At 37.6% G+C, this 27,186-nt stretch overlaps 1 protein-coding gene across 1 annotated transcript in view; it reads left to right on the top strand.

Moving 5' to 3' along the window:
* Positions 1 to 15,509: 15,509 nt before the first annotated feature.
* The window catches only part of LOC5564563 (protein sprouty), a 58,250-nt gene continuing 46,573 nt past the window's right edge, over positions 15,510 to 27,186 (top strand). The window contains exon 1 of the mRNA XM_021843129.1: positions 15,510 to 17,213. The gene's annotated coding sequence lies outside the window, so the exon portion shown is untranslated. The remainder of the gene's footprint in view (positions 17,214 to 27,186) is intronic.

The following is a 27,186-nucleotide window of genomic DNA, read 5'->3' as shown; positions in this document are numbered from 1 at the left end:
GTCCAAGGGTCATGTCGATGCACTGTTCACCACTTGAGCAATTCTAAATGAATTGCTCATGCACAGTGCATAGGCTGGTTTTAGCGGGTCGTCGTTGGTGCGTCTCCCCGCATTCCCTGAGTTATCTTCTCAGGGGATCTGTTTGCAGATTTCCCCCTTGTAAAAAACAAAAAAAAAGAGGAAGAAGTTGCGCTTTATGGACTTTTCCAGCAGAGTACAATATGCAAAACTATGTTCTACGCGACAATAATATTCTTACATATTTATCATATCACAAACCAGCCGTAGAGGTGATTGTGCAGATATTCACCAAAACCTTGCCCAGTGGTGTGAAGAACTCAAATTCTCATAACTCACGATTGAAATTTTTCATGCGTGAGTTGTCAATCACGCAACTCAGCAGTCAAAAATTATTGCTGAGTTGGCTCATCTGTTTGATTCATTGTCTCATTTTTCTACAGTTTACTCACATAAAGCAATGATTTTTGGTCAGTCTGGTAAAAGTATAGTAATTTTTGCTAAAGCAAGCAACAACATTCGGTTCGCATGAGTTTATGGCATACTTTATGACTGAATTATTTTTGCCGGGTGGAATGTGATTGCGTGATTTTGTACAAAAAACAAACATCGGATTGGGATAAGAATTTAACTTTCAAAAATCACATTGAGGGCATTCAAGCCAAATGTAACAAATATGTCAAATGTCTCTATCCCCTTATTAATAGAAAATCAAAACTTTGTCTTAAGAACAAGCTTTTGATATTCAAACAAATTTTCAGGCCAGCCATGTTGTATGTTGGAGGAAGAAAGCTCTGCAGAGAATTCAAAATAAAATTTTGAAAATAATTCTGAGGCTTCCTCCCTGGTATAGTACCAATGAGTTACATAGACTATCCAATGTTGAAACATTGGAACAAAAAATTTGTTACAATCTTCTATTGCCATGATTAATGCGTTATATGTTTAGGTTAAGTTAGGTTAAGTATATTCAAAACATTTTTTTTTCTCTTATAAGCAGGTGAAATCAACTCACCTGTAAAAAATCTGAACTGCTACGGCAAATGAAATGTAATATGTTGTTAACAAAATGTTAATAAAATCTTAGGATTTGTGTTACCAAATTAGGATGATAGTGTTGTCTAATAACAAGAACACCTAGATATAAAAAATAATGAATGTAATGTTTTTTTTTTTTCGTGCCGGAATCAGTTGATCTGTAGCTTCTTCTTTACAGAAACAGATCTATTTTCAACTTATCTATATTTACATTTTATTTTCACTCTCTCCTACTCTTTTACTCTCACACCGAGCAGGTAGGAGAGGGCTCTGTTGTTAGTGAGGCTAGCTGCCTGCGAAGAGGGTCAGTTTGTCTCAGTCACCATCTGATACTGACCGAGGATGGATGTGCTCCCCAAAGCACGGTCCTCCGTGAGGCGTCTTCTGGTGGCTGGACGGGTTTTTTTTTGTGGAGGGGCTGGGAATCGAACCCATGACCTTCCGCTTATGAAGCGAAAGCGTAACCTCAAGGCTACAGACCCCCCTAAATGTAATGTTTGGAAGGGTACTAAACATCGGATTGCTTTGCGGTCTTCGGCAATGGTGTTCATCGTAGAAATACCTATTGAGATCTGTGTTTATAATTTTTATAGAGGTCAATGGGCGACCTTTGGTAATTTTTCTTTGCAAAAGTAAGTTTTCCCATAGTTAATCCCATACAAACTTTGAACGGCTGGCGCTGAAATATAGTTTCTCCGATCGAGCTGAAATTTTGCACAGTTGTTATGGGACCTAAACGCAATCCAAAAAGTGGACTGGAGCGAGAATCTATCTTTATATATATATATATATATATATATATATATATATATATATATATATATATATATATATATATATATATATATATATATATATATATATATATATATATATATATATATATATATATATATATATATATATATATATATATATATATATATATATATATATATATATATATATATATATATATATATATATATATATATATAACACCGTGTCCCAGGCTAATGAACATCGCTTACAATATGGGTTACCTTTATTATTAATAACTCTATCCCACATGTAATTGAAGTGCAAATGATGCAAATCGCGATGCATCAAGAGTGCAACGCCATACACGAGAAATGCACAAATTGAGTTCTCGCTTCACGCGCACGTAAGCCCCCTGCTCTGCGCCGAAGCTCAGCTACGAGTGCGAGGAATTTAAAAGGATCATTATTTATTGGTACTCGAACGCAAGGCTAAAATGCGAAGATGGCGATGTCCTAGAAAAGTAATTAGCGCATCCTAGTCCAAGTGACTTATAATAACTTTGTAAGAAAAATCACCGCAATCATTTTACTGATAAGAAGGTGGCAATGCTTCAAGCACAGGGAAGCGTAAATATTTATTTCAATTTGCTGAACTTTCGCAACATAACCTCACATTTGGTCGTCAATAAACACTCTTTCGCTACTACGACAGCCATGCGGCGCGCGCACTAAGGTGTCGGCCAGGGTAAACGCGTCACGCGAAGCGACGCGAAAATTGCACGGGAAGGAATAACAATTATTAATAATGAAATGTCAAACTCCAAAGGATTTTCGCGTCGCTTCGCGTGACGCGTCTACCCTGGCCGACACCTAAATCTGTTAGCGCGACTGTTTACAAACCAAACTTTGTCAAAGAAGCTAAGAATTCGATTCGTGTGCAAAGATTGAATGTACTACACAAAGTTAATTAGATATAGGGCGTCAGAAATGATGAAATCGAACTTTAAATAAAGTCCAACAAAAAAAAGGCAAATTTTCCCGCTCAAAAAAATGAACTTTAATTTAAAAAATAGTACAAATTTGAACCTTGTAATTTTTGATCATGTTTGACGTGAACGTAGTTGACAAAACCGCCACAAGGGCTCGATGTCTTTACACTGGGGTTGTTCCCATCTGACATTTTGGAAGGGACACGGAGATCAAAATACAGCCAAAATTGGAGTTTACAGCAAAGGGTGTGACAAAATCTAAAAAATCAGAAAAAAGTCTAGAAAATCATAAAAAAAAACGATACCAATGAAAAGCATAAAAAAATTAAAAAAAACATGTGTTTTTTTGGCCTAAACATAAGCGTTTGATACAAACGAACAATGTGCAACGTCAAACATGATCGAAAATGACAAGGTTCTTATTTGGAACCATTTTTGAAATTGAAGTTTAAATATGATAAAGAAATGTTGGAGAAATTGCTAATGTAGTTGCAAGAACATACTATTTCGTATTAATATACGAAAACAAGAATTCATAACACAAATTTAGGACCCAGTTAAGAAATATAACAGAAATAGAACCAATTAAGAAACAAATAACTTTAAACAATGCAGATCTTCCGGTGGGATGTTGCGGGCTTCATTAAAATAATAATTTTTCGAATGCGAATGGAAGACTTCTTGATCTGGTGTTTGTCAATGAAGCAAAGTAAATCGAACTATTCGAGCCACCGTTGCCCTTGTTGAAAGTTGACCACCATCATAAACCTTTATTTTTGAAATTTGAAATCAATGTCATGTGCGATGATGATAGCATTAAAAATCCCTTCGATTTCGATTTTCACCGGTGCGACTTTGCATCGATCAACACTGCAATTTCGGAAGTGAATTAGAATGAGGACCTAAACGAATGCAGCATTAACGAAGCTGTTTCACGTTTCTATCAGCGGGTGTACTCGATTCATCAAAATGGTGTTCCGAAGCGACGTTGAGTGTTGGGGATGACACAACCATGGTTGAATAATCAGCTGCAGCGACTAGTTTAGACAACCCTCAGTCTCGTCTTTGAACCAGTCTAATATTGGTCGTAGTTGTAAACCACGGTTATTTCGCAAGCGCAGTATTGCTTATCAAAAATCGTATCCAAGATCGTATCTCAGGTCGTACTACTAATCCGTGCTGTAATATTAAGTTAGGTTAAAGTAGTTGCATGTGTTTTATTTAAGAATGATTTTACCATTACCATTTTTGTAAGTTTTGCCAACTTTAGAATAAGAGTACGTTATAGAGTAGCTGTGAGATTCCTGCTAAATCATATATCATAGCAATGCGAATTACACCTTATTTCCACTCCATGATACTACCTCTCGATTGAAAAATTAAATTCACGATAATGATAATCGAGTGAATAATCAAAATTGTAAATGATGGTGATTGGCATACGGCAGTAGAGGCGTTGCATTTCCTTGGACTCCTTTTTCTGGACGATTTGGATTAATAACTAATTAATTTGCAGCCCACAACGTATCATAATTTTAACGACATTTGTATCTAGGTCAATTGTTCCCTACATGGACTCTTCATTTTCTAGCTGAACTCAGCGATGAGGGGTGCGTTTATCGGTCGTCTATTCGTGATCAAACATCAACATCCCACCGCAAAATCGCTAGTGTTTGGAGGTGATGTTAACCTAAGTTATCCTCCAAATTGCGAAATCATCACCTCTAAGTTAGTTATAAATCCCTCCGTTATATGAATTATGGTGGCGCGTCGATCGTCGCAAGTTTCTCGTTAAACAGTAGAGGAATTCTGGTGTAAAACCGACACCCTAAGCTTATTGATAAAATTTATGTACTTTAGCTTGTTAAACGAACCCAAAATTGTTGTAGAATCACATATTAGTTATAAATCTATCAATCCTTGCAATCGCTGGATGATATATTTAGGTTATATAGTGATTTGAATCAAATTGATATTGCATCATTTTTAGGTGAGACAATTGAGAGTGCGGGTAAGATCGACACCCTGTTGGGGTAAAACCGACACATGCACTTTGAGTAAAATTTATACGTTGTAAACATCACCATCACATTGCATATTTGAAAGAATGCTTTAAACATGACTTTCGTTTTTTTTACCTCTTCCTCTAAAGGATCATACACATATTACGTAAATTATTGAGGAGAGGCCAAAGATCCACTAAATAAATGAGAAAATTTCAAATGTCTCATGCTGAGATTATAAAGTTGGGATATTATAATTTTTGTGTTCATGTAATGTTTACGTAGATGAAGTTGTAGCGAATAATTGGTTGTGAAAATGAATACTGTTTTATTTTTACAAAACAGAAAAGTGTAATTATTTTTAGATAATAAAAACTGTCGAACCTCATGGTTTGTAAATAAATAATAACATTAATTTATGTGAAAATATTTCAAATTCTGTTAATTCTTCAATTTTAAATGAGAAAACTTTCTTCAAGCTTCATCAAATAAGTTGAAACGTGATAACATAGATATATTTTTTTAGTACTTAATGATAGCTTGTGACAAGTTACATAGTGTCATATTTTACACGTTAACAAGTTCGCTATGCATGAGCTTCACTGGAATTCAAAAATAAAGACTCACATAGACTACAGAGCTAGTCCTCCGATTAGAAAGATTCCCTGAAATTAGATTATGAAGCAAAGAAATGTGTCGATTTTACCCCAAATGAAAGTGTCGATCTTACCCCGAGTGGACATTTATTTTTCAATAGCGTTTTCAGCTGTCGAAAAACCAAAAAATAATTTCTCCTTCATGTTGTGCCAACCTAATAATAGTAAATGATGATATAGACGCAGAACAAATAATGACATTTAAAAAATTTCACGTGCGAAATAGTTAAAGAATAACAGCGAAATATTGCAACTGCTGTTGCTTCTATGTTATCCAATATGATTTTGTTGTTTATTTTGGCAGTTTATTGGTAGCGTCAGTTGTAATGTCATTCAAAACACAATATTTCACAAGTTAAGGTGACACATCTCGGATTCCAAGCATGGCAGGCACAATGGCCGGCTTGTGCCCCTTCTCACGATTTCAAAGGCACTAATCTGCTAGAATAATGAACGTACAAAGTCAATCTTCTTATTTTAAGCTTTCTGGTAGTGCACAAAGCTAGAATAGAAATGACACTGTAGTTTGATGCTTCTTTCGCGAGATTTGTGCCTTCAAAGTTTTGGTACATTATTGAATTTTGATTCCACGCTGTTTCACCTTAAGATAGAGCGTGGTGGAAACTGTATGAAAATCTGTTCAAAACATGAAAAATCAAAGGGTGTCGATCTTACCCACAGTGTCGGTTTTACCCGGATTTCCCCTAAATAGACAAGGACATTGTGGAGGCGCGCTGACTGACGTGTATTCAGCAACAAGCTCATTTCAATGATGTTGAAGCCGATACTTCGTTCGATTCGGCAAACTTGTTCTCGTCTCTCTTTCGAAGGGTGCTAAGTAATAATCGATCACTTTGTCTGATGCATACTTGAACAGTTTGCCGCAACATGATTTCAACGTAGAACTTTTCAACTTTTCTGTGGAGTATGTGTTGACTAAAATGCAAAGATTAGACGACTCTAAAGGCGCTGGATCAGATTGATTTTCTCCGCTTTTAGCATTAGCATTAACATTAAGCATTCCGCACAAATTCGTAGGGGAAGGGGTGGTAAAATAAACACCTTTAAGAAAACATCATGTTTCTGGTACAAAAAGGTGGAATTTGTATAGTTCTATCGCACAACATCAAAAATAGGGACGTAATCTATATCAGCGATATGGATTCAGACATAAAAAGCTAAATTTTCACATATTTTCATCGTAATCAAAAAGCGATGCAAATGTTCATTTTACCTGCACTATGTGGGTAAAATGAACAGCGGTTGGTGCTAAAATGAACACCACGCAAAAAAAACGAGAACAAAACAAATATTTCTGAAAATTTTCATTGCCTTACCGAAAATCCATCCATTAATGATTGTAACCCATTCAAAAAGAATACTAAAGGTATCAGATTTGACATCATATCATAACAATATTCACCTCACTGAAAAACTTCAAGTCTTTCGAGCTAAAAGTTACGTCAGTTCTAATTTTCAAACGTGATTTTCTAAAATCTTAGTTTTAATTGATATTTTCACTTCAATTGACCTACGTATAGACTCGAACACGCAGATTTATGCTCTAAATCGTCCGTGCGTGATTAAAATTCATCGATTTTTTTTTCTCGGTGAAAGGCACGGTGTTCATTTTACCACCCCTGTTCATTTTACCACAACTTCCCCTATGAGGGTTGCCTCCTTCCCGTCCGTTGCCAAAGTCAGAGATTTGGGATTCACCTCTAACTCTTAGACAAGATTGACGCATCCTCCAACAATCGAGAGCTGTCCTGGCCACGTCCTTGAGAAAGCTGGGGAATGGGAAAGGATGATTGATTGAACACCTACTTAAGAAAGATGCAGAGAACTCTCATAGGTGTTCGGGATGTTGTGGATTGTTGATGGAAAGGGTAGTGCCATGGGATACGTTCGGTTGACGTTCTGGCCGACAAATGGTCAGTATTTGCGCATTGTTATTATGCGCTGCTGATCAGAACAAACTCACAAAATTCCTTTTTCGAAAATTCGCTGAAATCTGTCGCTCCTTTAATAATGAACAATAGCGTGAGCCATAACTAAGCACTGCCCATCAAAATGCACGCACTGCAATTCTTAATCCATCCCGAATCGAGCATCCACGAACCAATTTTTGAATCAACACACACGGGAGATAAAAAAAAAGTAAGAGGTTGTTTCCCAGATACAACCGCCAAGTTGACGTTGGATAACGTTAGCTTCTTCTATTTCCTGGCTTGAGACCGTCACGAACTTATGAAAGATTTCTACTAATATAAATCCGATCAATTTTCATACTATTTGTAGCATGTCAATTCTGACCTATTATGGACATTGTGTGTTATTATTTGGTTGGTTCGGTTAACACTTCAACACCGATAGAATCGTTCGATGGAAGAAGCGGTAACTCGTGCTTCGGTCGAACATTAGATCCACGCATGATCCACTAATATTGGTTGCTTTAATGGGTTTCGAAGCCAGTTTGAGGTTGAGGTACTGCTCCATGAAGCCCGTGAGCTGTTTTCCTTTTTGCTCAAATCGATGTTAAACTTGCCAGTCACGATGATTGACATGATCTCCTTTTGATACTCGAAGAAGTTCCGTATCATGAAGAACTTCTTCTGCTTCGTCGTGGTATCCGGGGAAATGTAGAGGCAAACCTGCGATTCCAGAGCTCGGCCGTCATGGTCCTGCAAGAAGCGATTGGCCTAACTGATCGGTTTGTTTGAGGATACCTACCTGTGCACGATCCAAGCCAAACGTGTCAGCATCATACCGAAGGACATCCAGCTGACTCGTCGTATCCGTGGAGAATGCGTTTAAAATGAAGTTCAGCACAATTTCAAACAAAACGGTCCTTTTTAGAGCCACAACAATGCATTCGTCGTAAAAGAGTTACAACCAGAGACATTTCATCTATTACTATTAATTGATTAATTAATTTATTTATTTATCAATTATAATTTTGGTTGATTAGTTTTCAACGGAGAGATATGGCAAACAAAGTTCTACTGGTTATAGGTTCCCCTTACTCGGGTCGGGCGGCGATAGCATTTTTTCAGTCTTCTCTGTGTGCGTAAGGTAGAAGCACCGGTTTTGGCCATACGCCAGTTGTAGCCATAGGGGATTATACACCGTTTTACATAGCCAATCGGCATGAAACCTTTTGTGTTCAGTAAATCACATTCACATGATAGAGCTACATTCATTTACTCGTCCAAATTGATTCAAAACATAAGAAAAAAAAATCATATTCCTTATAATTTTAACTCCCATACACCTAATTTGGCCAGGACACTCCTAATTTGGCCACTCTCATGAGAAATCAATACGATTGGCCAATTTAGGAACCGAATTAAATCTCTGGCCGAAACGGAATTTTCAAAGCAAAAAAATGGTTTTAGCTCAGTTTTGATATTTTACACACATAATATGGATTGAAAGCTTGCATTTGACATATTTGTAGTATAAATACGGCTTCCCATTTAATTTTTATTGACATTTTCTCTTAAGCTGGTCAAAACCGGTGCTTTTATCCTATTTCGATTCGATCGACAATTTCTTACCAAATCAAAACATCAACAAGGCTGTTGCTGAATAGTTTTAGCTCTTTGTTTGACAAGTTGATACTCTGATCGGTCTAGCATGCATGTAGATAGCGATGACAACAACGGCATTATTCAAAGTAAGTAAAGTTTGTATGGGGGCCAGATAGCCGTAGCGGTAAACGCGCAGCTATTCAGCAAGACCAAGCTGAGGGTCGTGGGTTCGAATCCCACCGGTCGAGGATCTTTTCGGGTTGGAAATTTTCTCGACTTCCCAGGGCATAAAGTATCTTCGTACCTGCCACACGATATACGCATGCAAAAATGGTCATTGGCACAGTAAGCTCTCAGTTAATAACTGTGGAAGTGCTCATAAGAACACTAAGCTGAGAAGTAGGCTCTGTCCCAGTGGTGACGTAATGCCAGAAAGAAGAAGAAAGTTTGTAAGGATGCTTAAAATATATCCCCGAGCCCAATTTCATCTTCTTAACTCGTACCAATTAGTTCATACGGTTGAAATAATTAAATTTATGTTAGATATCAGGGATTTCCTTAGGAAATTGCCTACATTTAGGCGTTTTCAAAAATGAAATCATTATTTCTTTAAAAATTGCATTATTAAGAATTTAGCAAGCATATTCGGATTCAGGGAGCTCATATTTATTATGTAGAGTCGTTTGAAACAGACAAGAAAAAATATGAAAAATGATCAATTTTGAATTACGGTACATGTAATCTTCTCAATACGTCAAAACCTTATAAAAGCAAGAAAAATGTGCTTTTCTATTGAAAATAAGACATGCCTCAATATTTACCAATTTTTCAATAGTTTAGTCATGGAAATCAATAGTTTTCATTATTCGAGTAGATTCGTAGAAAGATTTCCAATCGATTGGTGCAAGAATCTTGAAAATCTATGCGGGATTTAGTAAGTTATTAAGAGTTAAAATCTAACCACTTTTCGTGACGCGATCGATTTTTCGTTTTTCGAAATTGTACCCCAGTATGTTGCCGTAAGACGTTATCCAACGTCAAAACAAGTCACGCGAAACGAATCCAATTGATGGTGCCATTACAAAGCACTCTCGAGCCAAACGCAAGCAAATCGAATAAAATTAAAAAACAAGACTTTACAAGACATCTTCATATATAACCTCCGATAAAAAACACATCTAGCACTTCGAAAAACATGTTTCTACAGAACGTTTGCACGTGGCGTAGCACTGCCGAATCTAATTTTCACCAGCGGAATTCACCAGATCGACTTTCTCCGCTTTTTATCGAAAACTGTGCCGATTTGCTGGCCGCTACTGCTTCCATTATCTTCAATAGAACGATTGCGGAGAGTGTTTTTCCACGAGCACGAAAAATCGCTTCCATAACTCCCATACACAAAGCTCGTAGTATGTATTTAAAATGTGGAGGACTACCGTGGCATCTCAATTTTAAGTTTTTGAAAGTCAAGTCTACGATTCGCTCTATCCACATGTGCACCGTCTGAATTTCAGCATGGGTACGTGAAAAGACGCTCTACAGCTACGAATCTGATGTGTCCACGCTGATTGAAGCACTGGAAAAACGACAGCAAGTTGATGCAATATAGAGGAACTGGGGGTAGTATGCCCATAGGGGGCAAAACGCGCCACCCTCGAATTGGACCAACGATGTGTTTCAGAATGCTTTTTTCCCCCCTTGATCTTAGAAAATGGATAAAAATGCCTAATATATTTTTATGTGTTTTTCTCAAGAAAATTGTTAAAAACGTACCGTAAAATGGGGTGTTAAGGGATGAAAAAAAATTGAACTCGAATTTCAAGCAGCTTCTAGTATGTCAATAATTGAACAAAGGACAGCCCTACCATTCTCTTGTCGTGTATATCAAAAACCGAATACAATCATGAGGATCTTATGACAGATTTATGAGATAATCATGAAAATGTGTGATTTTTGACGGAAATGCAAAATGAGGTGTTAAGGAATTTGAGTTTTGTATGTAAAACCATATTTTACCAACAGCAAAACATAATCTTTTTGATCAATAACTTTGATACTTTCATTCAATTTCATAAGTTATGTTCAACCTTAATCAGATAATACATCAATATTATCAAACTTGGAACTCCTGTAAACGCAAACCGTTTTATTTTAACGGATGAATCTTTCATAGTTATTAATCCTATCAATACACCGTAAAAATATCTTGAAATGATTTTTATACTTAAATGCAACAGGATCATAACCTATATATTTGCAGTTTACGAATCCTATATGCTATACAGAACAACTATATAAATAATCTATAATATAAGGATGATTTCAACAAGCTTTTAGTTTTAATAGGGCAAATGGCCAATTTGCCCTGTAAATAAAACACTACACTAAACAAAGTTTAGTTCAGAAGTTATTTTTTTCTGCTCGGGAATGGAACGAGCTCAAACCCGTTTGAAATAACGTCTGGTGTGCCTCAAGGAAGTCACTTAGCTCCTTTATTTTTTCTGTTGTTCGTCATCGATCTTTGCGAATTAATAAAATTTGAAATTCTTTCGAGTTGTTTCATCGCTAGTGGAGTGCAGTGCCATCCAAACGGACATTGACACGTTACTAAACTGGTGCCTGTTAAACGGAATGAAAGTCAACGCCCGAAAATGCAACGTTATTACTTTCAGTCGATTGAGAAACCCAGCCAATTTTTAGTATAAAATGTCATCAGTGAGTATCGCCAGAGTCATCACAGTGAAAGATTTACGTGTGCTACTCGACAGTAAGCTTAACTTTGCTCAACATATTGCTTCAACAACGGCGAAGGCGTACACGGAATTGGGCTTCATGAAACGTAATGCACAGCAGTTTGAAGATGGCCACTGTTTGAAAACACTCTACTGTGATCTGGTACGCAGCATACTAGAATATTGTGTGCTGGTGTGGGCACTAGAGTGATGCAAATTTTGAAATGTTTGCTCCCCTATGCTTAAACGATTTTAATTATAGTAAATAGCATCTTCCCAAAGTTTGAAGTGATTCGGAAGAAAATTGACTGTGCACACGCCATTTGAAGTTTATATGGAGATTACTATGGAAAATGCCAATGTTTCGTGTTCAGCCCTCTATCTCTTCGTCATGATATTTTATGGAAAAGTGAACAAATTCTTCTAATGTGGAATCCTCCCAGCTACAACTTTGCCGAAGACCACTTTTTGATTGGACCTCAGGATAAATTGTTATTCATCATCATAAAGTTGGTTTGCATGTAGCATGCTTCACCAACTATTCGGCAGGCAACAGTGGTGCTCCTGGAGGAAAGAATAGATCAAAGTAATCCAGGCTACTATGTTCTACAGCAAAAAAGCAGTGTTGCTCTGAAAGTAATTGAATGATCATCTCAGCATGATTTACACTTTGTTATCAAAAATAACAAATTATCCTTACGTCCAATCGAAATGTGGTCTTCGGCAAAGTTGTAGCTGGGAAGTTTTCACATAAGATGAGTGTGTTTACTCTTCCATATATTATTTTGACGAGCAGTTAGAGGACTGAATACAAAAGATTTGCCTTTTCCATAGTAATTTCCATATAAACTTCAAATAGCGTGTGCACAACCAAATTTCTTCCGAATCACTTCAAATTTTGGGAGGATCATTTCCATCATAATTGACATCGTTTAAGCATAGGGGAGCAAAAATTTCAAAATTTGCATCAGTCTAGTGGGCACCCTATTACGCCGCTCAAAGCGCTAGGATAGAGCGAATTCAACGGAATTTCCTGCGATTTGCGCTTAGACGGTTGCCATGGACTGATCCTATCCGACTGCCGCCGTACAAACATCGCTGCAACCTGGTGCACCTGACGACGTTGGCTAGCAGGAGGGTTCTTTTGCAACGGCTTTTCGTTTTCGACATTTTAAAACCCAATATTGACTGCTCTATGCTATTGTACAAAGTGAATTTCAATGTTTCAATCATAATTACTCGACACACTGAATTTATACGTTTATCTGTCCACCGTACTCTTTATGGTCAGAATAACCCGTATGATGTTTGTTGTCGTTGTTTTAATGAAGTGTTTGTAAATGTTTGATTTTAATGTGTCGAAACTCGAAACCTATGTTAAGAAATAGAATTAGATATTAAGTGTATCTGCCTGTACGGTTAAAGTTGAAGACAAGCAAATGAAAAAGTAAAAATAAATAAACAACTTTCAGAAAACAAAATACAATATATAGTCACGAGTGTGTGTGCCAGTACTTGTTATAAAAATATAAGAAAAGCAACATTTGCAAACGAAATTGAAAAAAAAAATATTCAAAAAACTGATCAGTGTTACCGGACCACAGTATTTGCTAACTTCTTTTGTTATAATAATGGTTTACATCAAAGTTAGCAGCGTTATAAAATGCCGATTTTGGGCGCTATTATTGAATTTGACGTTTGTCCTCGAAATGTACATCCTCTTACATTCGTAGGTTTCACAGATGTTCGGTTGAAACAATTAATAATTTTGATATTTTTGAAGCTAATTTGTAATTGTTATCAAAATGGTCATCATGAATGTAGCATAGTGTCTAAATAATGCAATACATGATTTTCCTTACATATATTTTCCTCTATTTCTTCGGAAATTATATGCATGTCCAAGGCCTTGTTGTTGTTGTTTACCCATATTTTAATTTTTAAGGACATTTTGGATAATGATTTACTTTTATTTGGAACTTTATAAATTTTGGTTTTTAATTTTATTATATACCTCTATCTTTTTTTACTTAAATTTTGACGGTACTATCAGAAACGATTAAATTTTTTTTCTAAGTCAAATTTTATTTTTCGTGTAACTAACGGAAAACAAGTTTTGAAGTAAATGTAATTACACCAGGCCCTTCTTTCAGGTTAAGGCTAAGTAGCCCGTCATTCGTTTTGGCAACAATGATGACTTTTCAGCTTGCATTTCAAAGTGATAAAACTCAGCCTTGACAGTTTATATTGACTTAAAAAAAGTATCACTGTACGCGCTAACATGCATAAAGTATGCTGATACTTTATCAGGCATGTCAGTGCAAAACCAACTGATTTTCTTTGATTCGAAATCGTGAGATGAATTAACAACAATCATCAACGACGCGTACAAATTTCAATGACGGCCTACTTCGCCTTAAGTATACTGTAAAATGAAACAAACATGTGCGAATTGTATACTAAGCTCTAAATTACACTCAGGTATTCGTGGGTTATAAAATATTTCAATATTTCAATGATCTAAACATACAAAAATGTTTCGAAAGTCATAAATAACTTTCCTGGCATATACAAAATCCAAAGGGTACTCCATCTAAAGGCAATGTAACACATTGGCCTAAAGGTGGGGTAGGGTATTAGAGGGTTAACCTAGTTCATCTATATTACATGATAATTCATCTAGCGCTGTCTATAACAACAGTAACATACTATACGCTTGTTCGGAGCACTATCGAGTGGAAAGAGCTGCAACAGCAACTACATCAGCAGTAATAACAAAAACATCATCATCATCAGCAGCAGCCTTGTGCATAGGCAAAGCAACCATCAAAGAACACTACACAAACCACACGACGGTGACGGCGACTCCGATGACGACTACAACCCAGCAGCGCAGCGGTTGATCCCTCGGTTGCATTTTTCCGCTACTGGGCGATCCCTCCGGTGTCGTAAGCCAAGCCAGGCCGACCGATCTTCGCGCGGCGGTGGAGAATGGCAACCAAGAGCAGCGCGCGGTCGGGCGGACGCACAGCACTGAAACCGAGGAATTGGTTGGACAGAGATGGAGCGAAACCAGTGCGCGCGCAAAAAGCAAGCTCCTTTCTGGTTTGAGGGTACAACCGAGTGAATGAAAGGGGACATACCCACAGTCAACCAGCAACCCGGTTTGAATGGTAGGCCAAATGAATTAAAATAAAAATATGGCTGTGTAGCAAGCGTTAGGGATCGAGAAGAAAACGATCAGTGCGACCGAATAGACGGGAAGTGAGATCGAGCAGCGACGACGACGACGTGGCGACGAAGTAGTCAAGTAAGCGAGCGAGCGAGAGGAAACCGGGGCCACATTTAGATTTCTTGTTTCGTCGTTGTCGTCGTCGTTACTCCATTCATTATGGCCGAGGTTTTCATTCATAAAAACCTCCTCAACGACGGGCTCTGTGGGGTGTGTTGTAGTAGCAGAAATGTCCGCTGCGTGGCATTGTTGTAGTCGCCGAGCGACGAAGTCAGTTCGGTTCGGTTCGTTGGGTGGTTTAAGCCGTGTGGGTGTGTTGGTGCGGAAGCCGAGTGAAATCCGAACGCACAACTACAGCGGAGAAAATGAATGAAATCACACATACTGGGACTAGTTGGCCACAAACATTGCTGGCGGTGCATATTGTACAACGTGTACGGATAGGGCCTTCCTGTCACTAACACTGGAGAAAGCGGATGCAGCCGAATGGATGAACGAGCGGACCCGAAGTCGGAAACGCCCTCCCCTCCGACTGCGCATGACGTTTTCTAAATATACGAATTGAAACGAAATAATTTATCAGTCGTTTTAGAGCTTTGATCGTAGACGGACTGTATTCATAACCGTTGCTTTGAAGATTTTTTTTTGGGTGAATAAGGAGAAAAATTACTATAATTACCATTGTGTATACACACATGTAGCGCACACACCGTGGTTTATACGGGGGAGAGAAACGCAGCAAAGTGAGAATTCGACATACGTACGGTCCGTAGAAAGGCAAGGCGAGAAAGCGAGTGGCACTAGCGATCTGTTAAAAAATAGTTATGAAGAGCACGACCAGTGAACGAATTTCGGCGAATTAGATTCAAGACGGAGGAGAGAGAGTATTTTTGGGCAGAAAAGATTATCGCGAACGCATCTTCCACCCCAAATAAGTAAGTGCGTGTATTTGGCGAATCAGGGAATGTTGCATTAATGGAAGCTTCTGACCCAGGAAGTGTTGGGCTCAAGATACGACGAACAAGGTTCAGTGGATTGTTGGGTAGTGTAAAGTTTGTGCGATATTGCAGTTTCGAAGTGTGATGTGACTGTAGCTAGTAGCGACGATCAAAGAGAAGGAAAATTCACAAAGTTAGCGGTGTAGAGTGCAAGCAGTGAAGAACGAGACACATATAGAAGAAATCTCATTACGCGGGCTGCGACGCGGCAGCACTTTCATGCAGAACAGTACGCGTCGCGGTACACACACTTGTGTAGCACAGCACCACAGACATAGTGCGACGACGGCAGATGTACGACGAACAACGTCGCGGTCGTCTTCTTGTTGGTCGTCGTCGTGGTCCCCGTCATCGTCGTCAGATCCGCGGCAGCAGAAAAACAACATCGTCGACAACATCACCGTCGACGTCTTCGTCGTCAGCGGTAGGAGCAGCACTAATAGAAACGGCCCCAGCACCAGCTTCACCAAAAGCATGAAAACAGCTCTAAAAAAACGCCAACGGCCACAGCATCGAGCAGCGAGCGAAGAAAATATTTTGAAAAGTGATTTATTTTCGTTCATATTTTTTTCTGGCAACCGAAAAAAGAGCATGAAGAAAATGTAAGAAGAGCACAAAATGCGAATACGTTTGTATATTTATAAATGATAAATCAAAGTTAGAAGAAGAAAGCGAAAAGTAAGAAAAAGATTTTTTCTTCAAAGTGATCTAATGATTTCATGAATGAAAACAACAGCCACACGCATAGAAGGAAAAGTCATACGAAAAAATAAAAGTTTTGCGAGATCAGTGAATACATTTCGAATAAGTGCGGGATTTGGAGCAAATATCGAAAAAAGTTCAACAATAATACTACACAGAAATAGAGAAGCGATATAAAAGCAAAAAGTGAGCACTAGTGAATGTGTCAGAATGCAGTTGCTTAAATCAGTGAAAACAACATATGAATGTCGGAAGGTTGCTTTGAATAAAAGTGCTGAAAAAAGGGTTTTCAACAGTGAAAAGTCCGAGAAACCCTTTTCTTTTTCGGGCTGACCCAGCAAATCATGAATCTAGTGTTTTCGCGCAAAACTAGGATTAATATTGGATCTACCGAAGCGATAACAGCAACGACGAGATCGCAAAACAGGCACCGATCATCATCAGCAGCAGCAGCAGCAAAAACAACGGTTACTTCACTGGAAGTGGCACGCCCAGAGACTCCCGACCACCACCGGCATTGGATTAAAAACGCACGAGCCTGGCAGCACCCGGTTTAATTGCTTATTGATTATGTAAGTGTATCAGCCATATTATTACATTAGATTTCTATTTTTGCGGGGATCGTAACGGCGGATGCTTTGCCCATTTCATTCGGAGAGAGATAAGAAGTTCGAATCGCGTACGGAGGGGCACACTTATTGGGTGTTTCGGGCTGATCTGCTGTCCGGTGGTCTTGGGGGGATGAACAATAAGTCAGTGGAGAGAAAAAATGTTGTTTCGTTTTCGGGAAGAACTACTCTACCCAAGAAATAACTTGTTTTTTTTTCGGTTTTGAAGATCATTTTTTGAGTTGAACTTCGTAATAAAGCCATGATAAACCTTCAATGTTATACTTGTTTGAAGGAACTAGATTCATATTTGAACAACTCTTTCTTTAGACGTTTATGGAAATGAACGTTCTCACAAAATTTCGGTTGATCACCATCTACCAATCAAACAAATTGGTTCACGCTCCAGTTCCAAAAATTCTCGGTCATAAAAAATGATAAGAACAGTCGACGACACTTGATCGAAAGTTCATCGAACTGTTTGTTTCATTCGCCACCACAGTTATCCGTGAGCGTGTACGAGGACAAACAATGTCTGGTCTTCATTTGCGCTGGATAAACAAAATTGGGAATGTCGCGGCATTCCTCCGGCGGGCAGGCAATCTGATCAAACAGAGCAGATCATTTTTCTCAGGTTCGTACCAGATTCATGTCTACCGATGGCAATTTGTAATTTCCTAACACCGTAAAAGAAGACTATTCCATAATTTTTTAACGTATTATGAAAATTCCATCAACCAAACGATTAAATAGCTTCCAACACTATAGATGCACTTAACCTAAATATGCTTAGTGTGCTCTCATCGTGGCAACAGAACATTACAACGATTTTGGTCTAAAATTATTGATAATTTTATTCGACAACGTTCAAACATTGGGTATTCTATGTTATTCATTAGTACTTTATCATAATTATCTTCAAAATGTTCAAAGTCCAAATTGGTACAGCAAGCAATAACTTCGGCCAGTTTTGAGAGCTATTTTTTATCTGACATAAGTGCTATATATGCTTGACGTCGTCTGATCAATTTATTGGAACCTCTTTCATTGCACAGTGGGAAAAAAGGTAGCAAACCATCGAAGAAGTCTGTATCTTACGAACGCAATGTGTAAGCTACGGAAAAATAACTGTATCTTATGGGAAATTGTCTAAGGAGTCGAATTAAAGTTGGTTCTGATGGCCGCACGGATTGCAATCATGCTCATTTTAACTAAATTCCTTATTTTAATTAGATTTTCGATAGGATTCCCCACATTATATGCAGGGAAACTGTGTATAAGCTATTGAAATAACGTTTTTCAAACGATAGAAGTATGAAGATGCGAGTGAAGGGGTTGGAACTGACCGCACGGATCATTATCAAGTAAATTTTACCCAAATTTCACTTTTTTATCAAGTGTATCGTGTAATTTATCATATTATATGCAGGGAAACCTTTCATAAGCTATTGGCATATAATTTTCTAAGTAATAACAGTCCAACGAGGGGTGTGCATGAATTGAAACTGACCGCATGGATCATTATCATGCTTATTTTACCAGAATTCCCCAATGTATTAGATTTTTTAATAGAATTTTACATACTATATGCAGGGAAACCGTTCATGTGCTACTTGAATTACATTTTAAGCTTTAAGGGAAAACAGTCTGAGTGAGTGCAGGAATTAAAAAATTACCGCACAGATCGGAATTAAGCTCACTTGACACAAATTCCCCATTTTGTCATATTTTTATATGTTTTAATATTTTTTATGGTGGCGAAAGCGTTTATGAATTATTGACATAACGTTTTTAAGCGACAACAAGGAATAGATCCGGGACAAGCGGGAAAAACCGAGAATTCCAAATGACCTCGAAAAATATGGGAAATACCCAGAAATTTGTTGAGCACACCGAGAAAATATGTATTCGAAACACAAGAGCATAATTTTGTTTTAATTTTGAAAATACTGTGGACGAAACAGAAAAAATGGCACGACGACTACCAGACTATTCAAACTTTGCATTAAAACAAAATTTTGGTGAGATGATCAAAATCGTTGGTTTCTTGGAGAGGATTTTGGCAAATTTTTCCTGCAATTTAAATCCTTTTCTTGTGAGATGATCAGAACATTTCTGGCGGAAGGATATTGAACCAATTCAAAGGAGATCTTATGAAACATCCTTTAACAAATTCTATGATACCTAATGATTCTCTCTAAAGATTCTTGGTTAAATGCTTGATAGATTTTATTAGGGTTCATGACAAATTCTTGATGAGATCGTTGCAGTAATCATAACAATAATCTAGGTACTAATTGATCAGATACTCGAAGGTTCTTTAGAAAAAAACACTGAAAAGTTGTGAGAGTTGATGAAATTTCAAGTTGATTCAAAAAAAGATCTCTAGCTAGTTTGTTTTTAATTGTTAGCCAATTTTTAGTAGCTTATCTAACAAGATTTTTAGTGAACTTTCTTGGGATATCTAGGTGATTTCCTACTGAAAACATGGGCTGCTGTCACTGTTTGACAGATTCCTGGAGATACTTATTCACTGAGACTAAAACTTGTTAGGGTTATTAGCTTGACTAACACTTGAACTATGACAAAATCCTTGTGATGTCCCTGACGAGTCTTTGTATGGGTATCTGCATTTTTGAAGTGAATCCTTCCAGTCATATTCTCTAATAAGATTCCAAATAACGAGATATTTGGTGGATGAATAAACAGCGAGTTCCTTTATGTATTGTTGGGCCAATTTTTGTTTAGTTCTTTTCGAGATTCTTGTAAAATCTCAGATTGCTGGAAAGATGCTGTTATGAATTTATGACATTTTTTTAGCAAGCTTCACAGAGATACAATCAAAGCTTTTCTTTTGGTAAGATATCTTTTCAGCTAAAAAGATCTCTTATTGGATCCTAAGAAAATTTCATCAGATCAAGATTTTTTCTAAGGCCATGGACCATGCCTGACGCATTAGACGTTTCTTAGGCATTCATAGAAAAGAATAATTCTTATTATAATTATATAATTATATTATAATTATATAATTATTGGCTTTTAAACTTTGCGCTTTTGTAGAACTTTGGTCGGCACTTAGATATTTTCCGTAGTTTTGGCCACCCAACTGAAAATAAATACTAAAAGTTTATTTTTACTTTGCCAATAGGGTCCTAAAATTTTTGATCAAAACTTGTTTTAAACTTTAATTTTAAAAATGGGTCCAAATTCAAACCTTGGCACTTTTGATCATGTTTGACGCCGCAGGGGCTCAACGTGTAAACACTGGGGTTTTTTCCTATCTGACATTGCGGAAGGGACACGGAGAACAAAATACATCCAAAATTTGAGTTTAAAGCAAGGGGTGTGACAAAATCTCAAAAAATCAGAAAAAAAAATGTTTTTGGCTGGAAACCAACGAAAGACATTTAAAAATTGAGTAAATATGTGTTTTAGGCCTAAACCTAAGCGTTTGGTACTAAAATTGGGACAGGGCTTTAGGATCCTATTTATGTTTTTGACTGGATCCGAAAACTATAAGTGGTTTTTTGACAAATGATTTGAATTGATCTAGAAATTCAAAGTCCTGGAGGCGAATTCTGGTGCGTATTTTATTTTTTTCAAAGAAAAGAAAATTTTCTAGCTAATGAGTGATGGAAAAAAAGTTCTTCTCTTCAAAAACAGCTAAATTTTAATTCTGGCAATTTAAAAAAAGAATGCTGAGGAGATCTTTAGTGTTGGTCTTTTTGACTATGTAATCAATCTTTCGTGTCTGTTTGTCCGAAACTGTTTCGAAATTCAAAACTAATTTATGTATAACTTTGATCAAGTCCTTCGAATTTAAACTTATGGTATGAAAAAATACAATAAAGTTGAAAAATCCTCTACTTTATTTAAGATCACATCATCATCAAAAGATCCTATTCTCATTAGTCAGAGGTTTGATAATCTCCTAAAGATGATTGGTTTGGACCCTGAAACTAGAACCAGTCCAGAATCGATGTACAATGACGATGTTCTCTGCTTTTCTTTTGTCGTGGATAAATCTTGATCGAATGATACGAGTCAAACAGGAATTGTAATGCAAGTCAATCAAGTAGAATCACCGTCAGGTTAGTTTCCAGTCACCAGAACTTTGCGGCGTTTGTCTCGATGATCGCGATCGTGATTGCCTATAGTTGACGATGATCATGACAATGATGATGATGATGATGATGATAATGATTATGACTATCAAATCGTTTCTGATCACGGCACGGCATGTAGAGGTAATTGGGTATCGTAAAACGGGGTAACTTTAATAATATATTTGGAAGAAAATCTGATGATTATCATATAATCGAATGTCGATTTTAGGTTTATTGCGTTTGGAAAAAGGTTGAAGAATGTCAATAGAGTATGAAGATTAGATTTTACAGAGAAAATCATACAGAAAAGTGTTTCAAGTTGGAACAAATACGACAAACATCAATATAAGTTTATGGAGAATATATGAGGAAAATGAACAAAGTATATTTGAAACAAAATAGCCCTGTCCCAATTTTAGTGTCAAACGCTTGAGTTTAGGCCAAAAACACATGTTTACTCAAGTTTTTAATGTTTTTCGTTTGTTTAAATCCAAAAATATTTTTTTATGTTTTATTCAGATTTCTGGTCAAACATTTCAAAAGGGCACATCGACATTGGTAAACATTGGCTTTGCAAGACGTTGTTGAGCCCAATTCAACTCGATCACGCTCACCAATTCCACTATCAGGAAGAGCTAACACCAATCTTTCTAATAGTGGTGTTAGTTTGCGTGGGCGGGCTGAGAAGGGCTCAACAGCAACGTTTCTAAAAAAAGGCTCAAGACCTCTTGGGCCCTTTTCAAATGTTTGTCCAGATTTATTCACACCCCTTGGCTTAAACTCAAATTTTGGATGCATTTAGTTTTCGGTGTCTCTTCAGAAATGTCCGATAGGAACCATCGCAGTGTTAAATATAAAACCCCTGTGGTGTTTTTGTCAACTAGGGCTGTGAACAGTTTCACCAGTTCGTTTAACCTTTAGTTAAAATTTGACAGCTCGATAGTTATTTCCCCTCCGGTTAGAAATAACCCAGCTCTGGAGCATGGTTAAACTTGACAGTTCGAAAGTTATTTTCTGCTCCCGTGAATTTGAGAATAACGAAATATTTGTCAACTTTGTTCTGTAATAACTACTCGACTGTTAAAGCTCAAATGGGTCGACCGCGATGTCAAATGTTAACTAATAGTTAAACAAACTTATGAAACAGTTCACAGCCTAAGCGAGCGTCAAACATGATCAAAAATGTCAAGGTTCATTTATAGACCCAATTTTAAACTTTGATTATGATATAGCCGTTATTTGAGCGGGAAAAATTGCTAAAGTAGTTGCAGTAACATGCTCTTTCGTGTCATTCAATAAAAACAAGATTTATTTCATTTTAGGACCCTATTGAATAAAAGTAAAGTATATAGGACGTTCAATACTTCTAGGCAAACTGTTAAGGTTCATGACCGACGTGTGACACTGACAAAACGAGTCTTATCACTGTCACTAGACGAAACTATATGTCAAGTGCTCACTTCGTTATATCGCAATGACGGATCTTTTAAGAGAGCAGTTTTAATGTTGTGCTATTAAAATTTCTATCTCATTTTGGAGGATTTTAGGAAGTAAAAGTGTCGATACAGTTCCATGATTTCATTTTGCTTAACTGATCAACAGAAATTATGTCATTTCTCGAAAACTTATTCAGACTTGCGGCTGGTCAGGAGAGTGAAAATAAACATAGTTTTTCGATCCTACGTTTTCCGCAGACGAGATTCTAGACGTCCCACTCTAACGTAACTCGATTTTCTATTTTAAAACGTTTAATGTTCGGAATTACAAAACGACGTAAGTAAGATTTTCAACTTTCGCAACCGCTCTGTTATATGGAGAGACAAAGTGACTTGACCACGAATCAAAACAAAACACCATTTGAGTCAATCTTAAACTGGTACAAAAACGACGTAAGTAATTGAACAGAACGGTGTTTCATTTTGTCATTAGGTTTTGTGGAAAAAATTAGAATTTTTCGACGCATGCTGCGTTGTAAAGTTTTGAGAACACACGTGAAGAAAAAATGACAAAATATAGATTTATTTTGAAATAGACTTATAAATAAGGTTTTATTTCTTTTGTATTATTTTTCGTCAAACCGAGTGACAGTTACTTACGTCAATTTGAAAAAGTAATCGAGATTTCGTTTAGTAAATTGTTGGTCGTACACTATCAAAGTTACCCGCATTATCAAAGAAACCCCGTTTCACGGTACCGAGAACAACCTAGAATGTACACAACAAAGCCTGTTTCTACACTTCTCCTCTGTGCCTGTTAAGCAAGACTAAGACCAAGTGATCAAGTCGACGACGACGACAACGGAGGTCAACCAGGTTTGCAGCGCGCTCGAGCACATTGTGATTGTGAGCTCTCGCGAGCGCCAAGCGGGTTTCAAATTCTTTTATGAATGAAAAATGTCAATTACGATGCCTATAATTATAGATTGTAAAACACGGTGTGCTGGTTTGGCGCAGCACTCGCTCAGATCGACGCCAGCCAGCAGCTTGTTGTTTTGTAAGCACACAACCCGCTTCGCATCTCGTTCGGGTGCCTCTGTGCCTTCGATGATCCCCGCCGCTGTACGGTGAGTCGTGCGATGTTGTCTAATCAACATCGTGCCGAGATTGCATTCAGCGCGGAAGCAGCGACTCTTATTAATGAGTTTTAGAAACCCCTGGTGTATCGGTGTACCGTAGCTTAGCTACTGTATTGAGCGGGGCTGCGTTGGAATGCTGAAAACATACTGACACCGATTCTCCGTAGCGAGCGCCGGTCTCTGGAGATGTTCAACTACTGAGAACTGCTTGTTCTCACTAGTATCGTAGATCTTTACGACAATTATTTTGACTTGAGCAATTATTACAATGGTAACATGTTGAACAACAAGGATTCAAAAGCAAAATTGCCCAACAAACGATACGCCTTGTACTGTTTTGGGCGAACTCCTCAGCATCAACGGTGGCGCCCTTTTGAACCCCGTCAACTAGCTCCGATCGAGTCCTAACTCGTACGCCTGTGTCCCGCACTCGTGATCACCTCGGTATTGAAAGGAAAATAAATTAACTGTGATTAATAAAAGAACCCCTTGCGCACATGATCCGAGAGCCGAGTGCGGCGTTTGTTTTATCCCCCAAGCCAGCCACCTGAAGTGCCCGCAGAAGAGGTGGGCCAAGGTGTGCAGCTCTCTAAGTAATCCACGAGGAGGCGGCCGATCGATGGCTGCACCTCTTTCTCTAGCTACCACACGGTGTAGGTACATCAGCAGTTATTGTGTCACAAAGAGCTCGGGCAGGCACCGTGTATGGCTGACAACGGGTGACGATCGATGATGACGTTAGCTCAATAATACCGCGCGGCGGTTGTCCGTGAACGGAATTGCCAACAAACAGCGCACCGGCCGCCTCCAGTCAGGCACCAGCCAACCAACCAACCAACCAGCCAAGTAATACGAAACTCATAAAAAGTGAATTGTGTTGAATTGTTCTAGTCAGGGGCTATTGCCGCTGAAGTTGCTGAGGTTGCATTTTAACTATACGGTGTCCGGTGCGCCGCCGCGTGTACACCTTGGTATACCCCTTTTTGTCAAGGTGCTGGGCTGCCCGTGTTTAGTGTCAACCAACGCGCGGTGAAAAAAAGAACAAAGAAACGTAAATTTCTTAATTTGAAACGTTTCAGCTACTGGCCTAAGTTCTTGATAAACGAAGGATAAGTTGTCGATTTTTTTAAGATAAATTAATACAACTGTCAAACCATTTGAAGTTTTGGAAATGACTTATATGTGTTTCAATAAAATACTAATCATTAATAAAATTTAAATTTTAAAAATTATTAACTTCGTAAAGTTTACTTTTTCTTATGGGTTACATCTCAAATAAGAAAGAGCTAATATTTTTGTAATAATTTTGAAATTTTGGGCAAAGTTGTAAGGCTTACATTTACAGTAATTAGTCATAAAATGCCGCCTAGCGCTAAAAAAATTAAATCATGCTGTTTCTCAAATTTCGCATACAGGAACATGATTGAACCTATGATTCCTTTCTAGAAGTCGTTTTATCGTATGTCGTTTTTTATCGTCATATCGTATTGGAATTGAAAATTTGAATTGAATTGAATCATAAATTAATTGTTGTGAGTTTTTCGTGAAACCAATTCTGTTGTACCAGAAATGAATTTAGTAAACACATTTTCGTAGTCCTGGAGAGAAATTTGGCTGATTCCTCCCAAACCTTTTCACGGATTTATTGTTAGACCCTTGGTAGATTTTTGGATGGATGTATAGAGGTGTCCTAAAAATTCTAGCGGAACCTCATTTAGATCCATGTCAAAACTACTTAGCGGATTCCGGACAAACTTCTTGGTGGGGTTCTTGACGAAACACTTAAAAATCTTATACAATGAGGACCCGATTTTGTCAGCCTCTCGATGAATTTTGGGCTGACAAAATGGCAAAATCGGGTCATTTTATTTTGTTCCTGTTTTTCAAATTTTGACGTGTCTTACAAAAGGTTACATAGACTTTTGAGGGGCAACGGACATGGGCGTAGCCAGGTTTTTTATTGAGTTTTTTATTTATCATCCACCTTATATTGGCAATTCTTAACACTTCATTCACGATTTTCTCGCCAAAACGATTAAAACAACAACATAAAACTATGCAAGATTTCCTCCCTATTTTTCATAGCAAGCAAAGTGAAGTCCAAAACGCGTCTTGTTTCAATGTTGAGTGATTGGTCTATTAAAAATTTTGGAGCTTTACCTATTGGAAATATTCTGAAGATTCGACTCGTTGTGGTCCCTTTGATTGTCAATTTCGCTCTGACCAGTAAGACAAACGGAATCAACCTGAGTTCCTAGTTATACATGATCGTTAAACTATCTATGAATTTCTCCCAGAACACCAAAATTCCAAAAGGGCTTCATTTTAAAATTTCTCTATTTGATTTAGAAACTCCTTCAAAATAGCATAAATAATTGCACCGAAGCTCTTCTTGAAATTCTTTCAAGTATACTTCAATAAATGTTTCATCCGGAGGTTTCCACATAAATTTCCCTAAACATTATTTTTCGAACAAGTCTGGTGTCCCACACGGAAGCAATCTTGGACCGTTGCTATTTATTATTTTATTTAACGATGCTGCCTTGGTTCTCGGTGAAGGATTTAAGCTGATTTATGCCGATGATCTTAAACTGTACATTGTAGTACGGACTGAAAATGATTGTATGCGTCTTCAGAACTCGTTAACACTATTTGCCGATTGGTGCCGCAGAAACAAGCTAATTATTAGCGTGGAAAAATGTCAGGTGATAACTTTTCACCGCAAGATGCATCCAATTGTTTTTCACTACAAAATTGATGGGATAATTCTCAACAGAGTTGTTCATGTGACTGACTTAGGGGCTCAGCTTGATGAGAAAAGTGTCGTTTGAGCTGCATCGTTCTGCAATCATCTCAAAAGCAACGCGTCAGCTGGGCTTTATTTCCAAGGTTGCCAAGGATTTTTCCGGGAAACGGGAAATAAAATTGTCATTTCCCGGGAATTCCCGGGATCCCGGGAAATCCTTAAAACCTGTAAATTAAGCAAATATGATGCAGTTCTTTGATTTTTTTTTATATTAAATGTATATTATATGCCCTATTTTATAAGTCGAGTCGATCGAAATGACTCGACTGAAATCAATGTCGACCAAAAAATTCGCTCGACACAGCTCTGTCACTCCAGTTTTTCGACTGTTTTCATTCTATGTGATAGTTGAAGCCTTCATCAGGTCATGCTAGACAAATCATTAATTCAAATAATACTTGCCAACATTTAGGAGTCTATTTTTATAAATCGAACCATTTTATGTGACTC

This window comes from Aedes aegypti, chromosome 2, assembly GCF_002204515.2.
Source record: "Aedes aegypti strain LVP_AGWG chromosome 2, AaegL5.0 Primary Assembly, whole genome shotgun sequence".
Classification (NCBI taxonomy): domain Eukaryota; kingdom Metazoa; phylum Arthropoda; class Insecta; order Diptera; family Culicidae; genus Aedes; species Aedes aegypti.
This window is presented reverse-complemented; position numbering and strand designations above follow the sequence as displayed.